Below are 9,026 nucleotides of genomic sequence, written 5' to 3'. Positions count from 1 at the left end.
ACTCGCTTGATTATATTTTCTAAATATTTATTTTTAAAAAGGTAACATATTCACATGGTTAAAAGTCAAAATACTATTTTAAAAAGACAAGTCAAAAAGTATTGCTCCTGCCATTGTTCCCACCCATTTGATATCCACCCCTGTGATCCTAGGCTCCTATTTCTATTAGTTTCTTTTGGATACTACAAATATTTCCTTTTGAAAATTAAAACCAATCTATTTTCTCCTCCTCCTCCTCATCTTTCTTACACAAAAGATAGACCACCATATACAGTGGCTGCTCCTGGCTTTTTTTTTTCACTAAGCAGTGCCAGAGACCTGTCTCTGTGAGCGCACAGTGAGCACCTTCCTTCTTTGCTTTATGGCCGCATAATGTTCCGCGGGGTGCATACACCACGGCTTACTTCATCATTTCCCTGTTGGTGGACAGTTAGTTTCTTTATCTTTTTCTAGTGATTCATTCTAAATATTAATCTATATTCACTCTTTTATATATATGAGGAACTCCTGTGGTATAAATTCCCAGAAGTGGGATTGCTGGGTCAAAGGGTAAATGCATTTGAAATTTTGATAATGGTGAACAAATTGTCCTCTGCAGGGGTTGCACCATTTCGCACTCCCACCAGCAAGGTATGAGAGTGCCGATTTCTCCACCACCTTGCCAACAGGAGTATGGTTAAACTTTTGGGGTTTTGCCAAGCTGATAGGCAAGAAATGCTATTTCAGTGTAATTTCACTTGGTTTTGTTTCTTTTTTTTAAAACTTAATCTTTATTGTATTTTTTCCATTACCATTTAGTCTCCTTATTACCCCCTCCTCCAGCAATCTCCACACTGTTGTCCATACCTGTGAGTCCTCCTTCCCCTCTGCTCAGTCCCTCCACTCCCACACCCCCCACCAGCTGTCATCTGCTCTCCGTCTATGAGTCCATCCTATTTCTTATTCTGAGTGAAATTAAGCCTCTTTTCATATATATAAGGGCTGTTTGTATTTTTCTATAAACGGGCCACTTATGAACCTTTTAGCCATTTTCTTCTCAATTTCTAGGAGCTTTTTATATATTAATGGATGAGTTCTTTGTGATAGAAGACCTGTACGGATACTGTTTATAGTTTTTCTTTCATGATTTGATTTGCTTATTTAAGAAATGCATTTGACAGTATCAATTTTTTATGGCTCCTGCATTTTGAGTTCTTGTTAAGAGGCCTTCCCCCACTCCAAAGCAGTGAAGGAATTCACTCATTACCTTCATTATTTCAACAGCCCTCTGGTATCATCAGCTTTATTTTATGGATGAGGAAGCTGAAACCCTGCATTCAGAGCTCAGAACACAATATGAAGAAGAAAATCAATTCCTCTTCTGAGTTTCACTTTGCAACTCTTTGCTGGGAGAGCTGTGGTTATTTTTTGTCCTTGGGTCTGAATCTCAAATTTTAATGCTAAAACACACCTGTGGCCATTGTCAGAAAACTTTAGCAAAATATTACCCAGATCGTTAAACAAAGTAGTCCTGTTTGTCGTTTCTTTTTCCCTGATGCTTTAAATCAACACAAATAGCCCAGGTCCTATAAACATTAATGCTTACATTTAAAGAAACACACACACACACATCGCCCAAATCTTAAAATCATCCATGCTGGAGGCCAGCATGTTGAAACTGCCAGCACCGTGCACACCACCTACGGACGTCAGCAAATGTCCCTTTTAATTGAACGCTCAAAAGGATATCTGCAGGCAAGCAGAGAGGTCCTGCAGTGGCCACATTGGACTGCGTTAAGGGACACCTGGAATCCGTGGCAGCCCTTCATTCCTGTCTCTCCCTTCTTCTCTGCCAGAGACAGCAGGTAGGGACAGTGCTGACGTGTCTATTGAGGACTAGGAAAAACACTCCGTTTGAGAGCCAGTCCTCTGGAGGAGGGTGACCCAGTTGAAGCCTTCCTCCTGCAGTCTGCCTTTCCAACCAACTCCAGAACGCTGAAACACCACTCTCCACAAAAGCAGGGTGTAGAGATAGTCATCTGATGCATTTGACAGGGAAATGACTTATGCAGGGTCACCTTTCGGACCCAAAGGTCATGAGAGGTTGTTCCTCCAGAATTAACTCTGATCCATTCGTAGATGCTGCCTAGGGAGAGAGCTTTGTTGGGATGGAACCCAAGGCCACACCTAGGCACGGAGCTACATCACACTGAGTTTTAGCATCATAATAGGGGAAAGAAGTTAACATTCGTGACAAGTATCTGCAGTCACGGGACTTTTTTGTAGTCTTTGGGATTTTCTACATAGACAATCATGTCATCCACAAATAAGGACAATTTTATTTTTTCTTTTAGATATGTATGCCTTTTGTTTCTCTTCATTGCCTTATTGTGCTCATTAGAACGTCTAGCTCTGTGTTGAGGAAAGTGGGTAAAGCAGGCATTTGTGCCTTGTTCCTGATCTTAGGAGAAAAACATTTTGTCACTAAGTTGAATGTTAGCAGCAGGATTTTTGTACATGCTCTTTGTTGAGGAAGTTTCTTTCTATTCATATTTTTCTAAGTTCATTTAAAAATTTTTTTATCATTAACAGCTGTTGGGTTTTGTCAGCAGCTTTTACCGTATTGATTCATAAAATTGTGTCATTGTTCTTTTTTAGCTTGTTAATATGGTAGATTACACTGATTGATTTTCAAGTACAGTTGTGGCCACATAAGAATATTTTGGTTAAGAATGGACCAAAAAAATGATGATGGTGGTCTCATAAAATTATAATGGGGTGAAAAATTTCTGTCACCTTGTGATATTGTAGGGGTGGTAACATCATAGCATAACACATTACTCATTTGTTTGTGGTGACATTGGTGTAATCAAAACCTGTACTTCCAGTCATGTAAATGTACAGTACATACAAATATGTCCAATGCATAATACTTGATAATGATAATAAATGATCGTCACTGGTTTATGTATTTACTATACTATGCTTTTCATTGTTGTTTTAGAGGGTACTCTTTCTATTATTAAGAAGTTTGTTATAAAACGGTATGGTGTGTTACTCCGGCAGCAGCCTCATTCATCACTTATTTACCACATCTCATGATTGCATCATTTTCTCTTGTGCTTGAGTTCATCTTGTGTTGTTTTGTTCATTGTGGCCCCTAAGAACAGCATCTACTACTCATGTTGCCAGTAAGAGGCCACACTGAGTAATTTACTTAGAAAGAAAATGAACAATTATTAAGAACTATAACATTGAAAAATCAGCGATGGTTATTGATCACCATTCAGGAATGTGCCATTTTACCAAATCTACAATCTTGAAGAACAGAGACAAAGGGACAGAAGCTGTTAAGGAATCCTCATGGAAGGCAATGAGACTACTGTAATAATAAATCTAGAAGGGCCTAGATCAGAGGAACTTGCATGGAGAAACTGCTAATGACCTGGATTGAAGACCAGGTACAAAAGCATATCCCTCTCAGCACCATGAGGCACCATGGCCAAAGAAAAGAGATTGTTTCCAATTTTGAAAGAGAAAGCTGGACCCAACCACATTTACTGCTAGTTCAGGTGGTTTAAACAATTCAAGGATAATTTTTCATTACCTAATGTGAAAGTGAGTGGTGAGTCTAAGGGTGCTAATGTGAAGGCAGCTGAAGAATTCTGGGGAACTCTAGGTAAACTAATTATGAAGGCACATCACTAGCTAGAACATATACTCACTATGGATGGAATCCAATCTTTTGGAAATGGATGCCTGAATGGACTTTCATCCATAAGGTGGCCAAGCCAAGGTCAGGTTTCAAGGCTTTTAAGCACAAGTTAAGAATCTTGCTTTGGAGCAATGTTGAGGACTGCAGACTAAAACCCTTTGAGATCTGGCGTGGTGAGAACCCCAGGGTCTTCAAGTGCATCAGTAAGCACACACTGCCAGTGCACTGCAGGGGCCTTAGGAAGTCATGGAAGACCCAGCTCCTCTTCCAAGATGCCCTCCTGGGTGGTCATGCCAGTAAAATTGAGAAGTTGAGTACTGTTTGGAGAATCACCAAATAACACACTGTTCAAGGTTTCTCTTGTTGTTAACGCTCCCAGACATCTTCCTTTCATTAATGATCTTCACTCCAATACCAAGTGGTATTCCTCTCCCCAAATACCACCTCTTTATTCAACCAAGGGATCAAGGAGTTACAGTAGATGTTAAGGCCTACCTGAAGAGGACATTTTTCTAGGCTATGGCCAGTTCAGGAAGACACTGATGCACTTCTGGGAGGATGGCAACCTCTTTGACTGCATCAGGATCCTTCCTAGGGCTGGCAGTGATGTCACCAAGAAGTGTGGTATTGACATCTGGAAGAAGACTGGAAACAATAGACCACAGTTTCTCAACCTGATCATTACTAGCATTTTGGGGCAGATAATTCTTTGTTCTGGGGATAAGAAGAAACTATGGTGTGTTTTATAAGATGTCTTGCAGTGTTCCTGGACTCTCTACTCACTAGATGCCTGTATCTCTCCCAAGTTATGATGGTCAAAAATGTCTCCAGACATTGGCAAGTGTCTCCTTGAGGGCCCAGTCACCCCAGGGTGAGAACTAGTCATAGAGACACATCCAGCCTTTTGTCTTGAGAGGTAGGCTGTTTTTTAAAGTACTAACTAAAACCCTAGTTTGCCAAATATAATGCCTTGTGTACTATTGCTTTTCTCTCTCGTAATAGTATGGCCTTTTGGGAAAAAATAACATGTAAGAAAAACTTTCTCTTTGAAAGTTGTCACTCTGATTGAAACATTGCTTCACTTCACACTTTCCTTGCTTGTAGGACCTCTGAGGGCTTGATGGGGTCAATGAATGTCTTCAGAGCAGCAGTGCAGTGGGTAGGAAATGTGTTAACCTTGTGTGCTCCATAAATGCTTCACACAGGAAGATAGAAAAAGAGAATTGTATTTCAGAGTTCATATTTCAGTGTCAAATCTAGAAATGACAGGTAGAAAACTAGTATTTGTAGCAAGAGCCTTCATCTTCGTGTTAAATATAGAATGGTAACAGCTTTAGCTATTCATTGGGCAATACCAACATGTTTGAAATTTGAGTTTATAATTAAACACAAAAGGGAGCTTCTGCCCTTTCCCTATACATTCCAAAGGCACCAGGGTCATTAATCTACAAAACATGAATGGCTGGGAACAATTAATGGACCCTGTCCTGCTGCTAAATAGCTGTATGAGCTTGATGCCTGATCCCTCACCTGTGAAATGAGGGTAATAATAGCTACTTTATAACTATGAGTGATTAATATATGTAAAAAGCTGAGAACACTGGTGCAGAGTATGGAACACAGAAGGATCTGCTATAATTATTGTTATTGTTTGTGTAAGTCGAGAGGCTTTGGCTGATACTGAGAGTACAAGTGTTGTGTTAATGAAATCTCAGAGGTTTTAGATAAATATCTTGCATTAAATTAATAGGACCCTACAGTGACTCTTCTGAATCTCTTATTCTAGTAAAGAACCCCATTCAGGTGAGTGATAGTAGAACTACCTCTTAAACCCACAGGACATACTTCAGGTTATGGTTTCAAGGATGAGGAAGAGACAACTGTGAATTGCATTTGCCAGAATGTGTTTCACATAAATCTATTTTTTCCTTGTTGTATCTTGTTTTTTTTTTCCCTTAGGACATTTACATACTCAGCCATAAGATTTAGTCACTCACCAGTTTCTTTAATGTCTCTTCCTTCTATGAGATTGTGAATCCAATAAAATCAAGGATTGTATCTCTTTGCCTCACCCTTATACTTGTAACATCTAATACAGTGATCAACATAGTCTGTCCTCCAATAAAATCTGTTGAATAGATGAGGAGCATTAGAGAAATGTTATCCAGTATCAAAAGAGGGTCCATTGGCAATGAAAGAAAATACAGGTGGCAAAAAAAGCAAAAATTATGTCAATTCAGTTTCTGAAATTTAATGTTATTTTTCTTTGAGATTTAGCAGATCCAAAGCATATAAATCACCTGCTTATGGGTCCAGCTCATATTTAAAGCCTATACTAGGCATTTTTATAATTACATTATTTTTCTTCTTATCTCTTTACAAACCTTTATTTATTGATTTATTAATTTAATTTATTGAGTATCAACCATGGACCAGGCACTAGTCTGCTTCTAGGGACATAGCAGAGAATCAAAGTTCTTGCTCTCATTGAAGTTAGCAAAAGAGTGAGAGGAGACAGATAAAATAAGCACATATATTTAAACAAGTGAGTAGCTTAAGGACTTATTAAGAAAAAGGATGCCTGCTTGCCCCTTTAAAGTGGTTCATCTTGGCGCTTCCATCTCAATTCAGAATTCTTCAGTAGAGTCTGCTAAACTTGCAGATCCCTCCCCTACTCCGCCTCCTCCCTGCCTCCCTTCCTCCATTCACTTTGTATAGAGCTAGTGAGCCTACAGGAGGCACTCATGTGGACTCTAAAAATACAACAGCAAACACTTCAAACTCCCTGATCTTGTAGAGCTGACCTTCTAGTGGGAAACACAATAAGCAAATAAATTAATATGCATCAAAATGCCAGTTAAGGATCAATGCTATGAAAAACAATGCAGCAAGCTGATAAGAAAGGAGAGTAGGAGAGGTAAAGGGGCCGTTGTGTTAGAGAAGGGTGTGGAAGGTCTTTGGAGTGGGATGGCATCAGAGCTGAGACTTGACTGAAGTGAAGACAGGGTCACATGGACGTCTGGGAGGTGGTGATCTGAGAAGAGACAGTGCTAAGTCAGGGTCCAGTGGTTGAAATGTACCTGGCATGTTCCAAGGACAACAAGATGGGGAGCTACTGGAAAATGTTGGCAGAGTGACAAGATCTGATAGGTGCTTTCAAACAATAGTTCTAGCTGCCCTCCCCAAACACCAGAGAGCATCTCCAGGCTTTGTTCCAGCCTTTAGACAAGAAGCCACCCTGTGAGCTGTACTCTGAGTCCAGTTAAAGCCCCAGCCACATGACCAGTACACTCCTAGGCAATGCCATTAGTTACGTGGTGTGAAGCATCATTCTGCTACAGATGACACCTTATAAGAGGGGATTCTTGAACTACGGGAAATAATAAAGTGGCTGGAAGTCAGGAAACCTATGCTCTGATCTCTGTCAATAACTAACTTTGTTCCCCTGAGCTGTATTTCTCTGACCTGGGTCTCAGTCTCCTCACCTGTGAAATGTAGGAGGCTGAAGTGAAAAACCTCTGAGGTACTTTCCAGCTCACAATTGCTGTGGTCTCCTGACAGTTGATGCCTCTGGATAGTAGGGCTGTGGGGACGACTCAGGGGCCATAACAAATAGCTCATATTGATGAGAACTTACTATGTGTCAGACACTGTGCTAAACACTTTACGTGTGATATTTCCTTTCCACTTACAGATGGAAAAACAGGGGCTTAAAGAGATTTATGTACTCAAGCTCACAGGCCCCATAAAGGCGAGCTCTAGTGTCCCCTAGCTTGGTCCCTCTTTTATTCTGCTGTTCACTAGATACTTTTATGTGTGAACAAGAATCTATCTTGTGATAAAGAACATTTGACAAGTCTTACTGTGATTGACTCTGAAACTATAGTTGGATGTATGTTAAAGAGACATCTTTGATCTCTGCCAAGATTATTCTCAATAAATATTTTTGTTCTGTTTTGTTTAAAAAATCTGGTTAAATAATGGCTTATTCTGTTGACTAAATACCTATGTAACAGCATACAAACTTTGTTGGTTCAGGCTGGAACTATAAAAATATAAGCAAACCTTAACATTCAAAATATATTTAAACACAGGAGTATTGGCTGGATTTGAATGAAAAGTAAACAAAATAGTAGTTTTTGAGTGCTTAACAAACAGAAATAAGTTAATTGTGATGTATTGATCCTTAAAATACATCTAAAATACTTTCTAGGAGGTTTGGGGAAAATAGTGTTTTCTTTTTCCTCTTCCGTTCTCTTCTCTCTCTATCTATCTCTCTCAGCAGCTGTTCTCTTTGAAATTCTCTATTAGAACAATGTTCATGAAAAATGCTTCTCAGTGGAAATAACTTATTAATTGCCCAAAGACCAATGATAAATATCTCTTTCCAAGGTTGACAAGTGTGCAAATTTAAAATTAAGAAAGGAAAAAAATCCCAACCCATATTTTAATAATTGCATTTTTCATGACATTTTCTCTTTCTTCAAAATGTGAAAAGGTGAAAGCATATTGATATATATTTCCGAGGTGATTCTGTAGTTATATAAGATCAACTTAAGACTCTTTTGAATGAATCGCAGTTCATTTGGTTATATGATGTTAAGTACTGTATTTTGCCATGTATAATGCACACTCTTTGCCCAAATTTTTGAGGGAAAAATAAGGATGCACATTATACATGTATAGTAATAATTCCATATCTATATACCATATCTATATTCCATATCTATATCTATAAAACAAAAGATATTTTTCCTGAAAGTTTGGACCAAAAACATGGGTTCACATTTTACATGGCAAAATACAGTAAGTACAGTTATCATCCATTGAGAACTAGAAATAATGGAGCAATAACTATAAATATCTTTTAAGGAGATAAAGATAAAATATTTAAAATCAGGATCATTCCACAAAATCCAGAATGTGTACTCTCTAAAAAGGTAAGCTGCAGTTTTTATTGTTGCTTTTAAGTTTTGTTTCTATAGCATTTCTGTTACTGCATCTTTTAAGTGCAGTTGATTTCAAACTATTCTGGGAAAAGTCACTAGATACCACTAGAAATGATGGGTAAAAGGAAACAGAACTTAGATTAGTGGAGACAGAAATCTTGAGGAAGGAACCTAGACCTGCAGACAGGTAGATCACCTGACCCTCAAACTCAGCAAATATGCCTGGTTTGTTTGCCCAGAATCAACTTCATCAAAGCTAGGGGATCTCTGCCAGAGAGACAGTTTGCCATGTCCTTAAAAATAAAAGGTAGGCCACCCTGGCCAATGTAGCTAAGTAGATTGAGCATGGGCTGCAAACCAAAGGGTCTCCAGTTCGATTCCCA

The sequence above is a fragment of the Artibeus jamaicensis genome, unplaced genomic scaffold (assembly GCF_021234435.1).
Source record: "Artibeus jamaicensis isolate MK-2021 breed Jamaican fruit bat unplaced genomic scaffold, CSHL_Jam_final contig_519, whole genome shotgun sequence".
In the NCBI taxonomy this organism is placed as follows: Eukaryota; Metazoa; Chordata; class Mammalia; order Chiroptera; family Phyllostomidae; genus Artibeus; species Artibeus jamaicensis.
Note: the sequence above shows the minus strand (reverse complement) of the source record.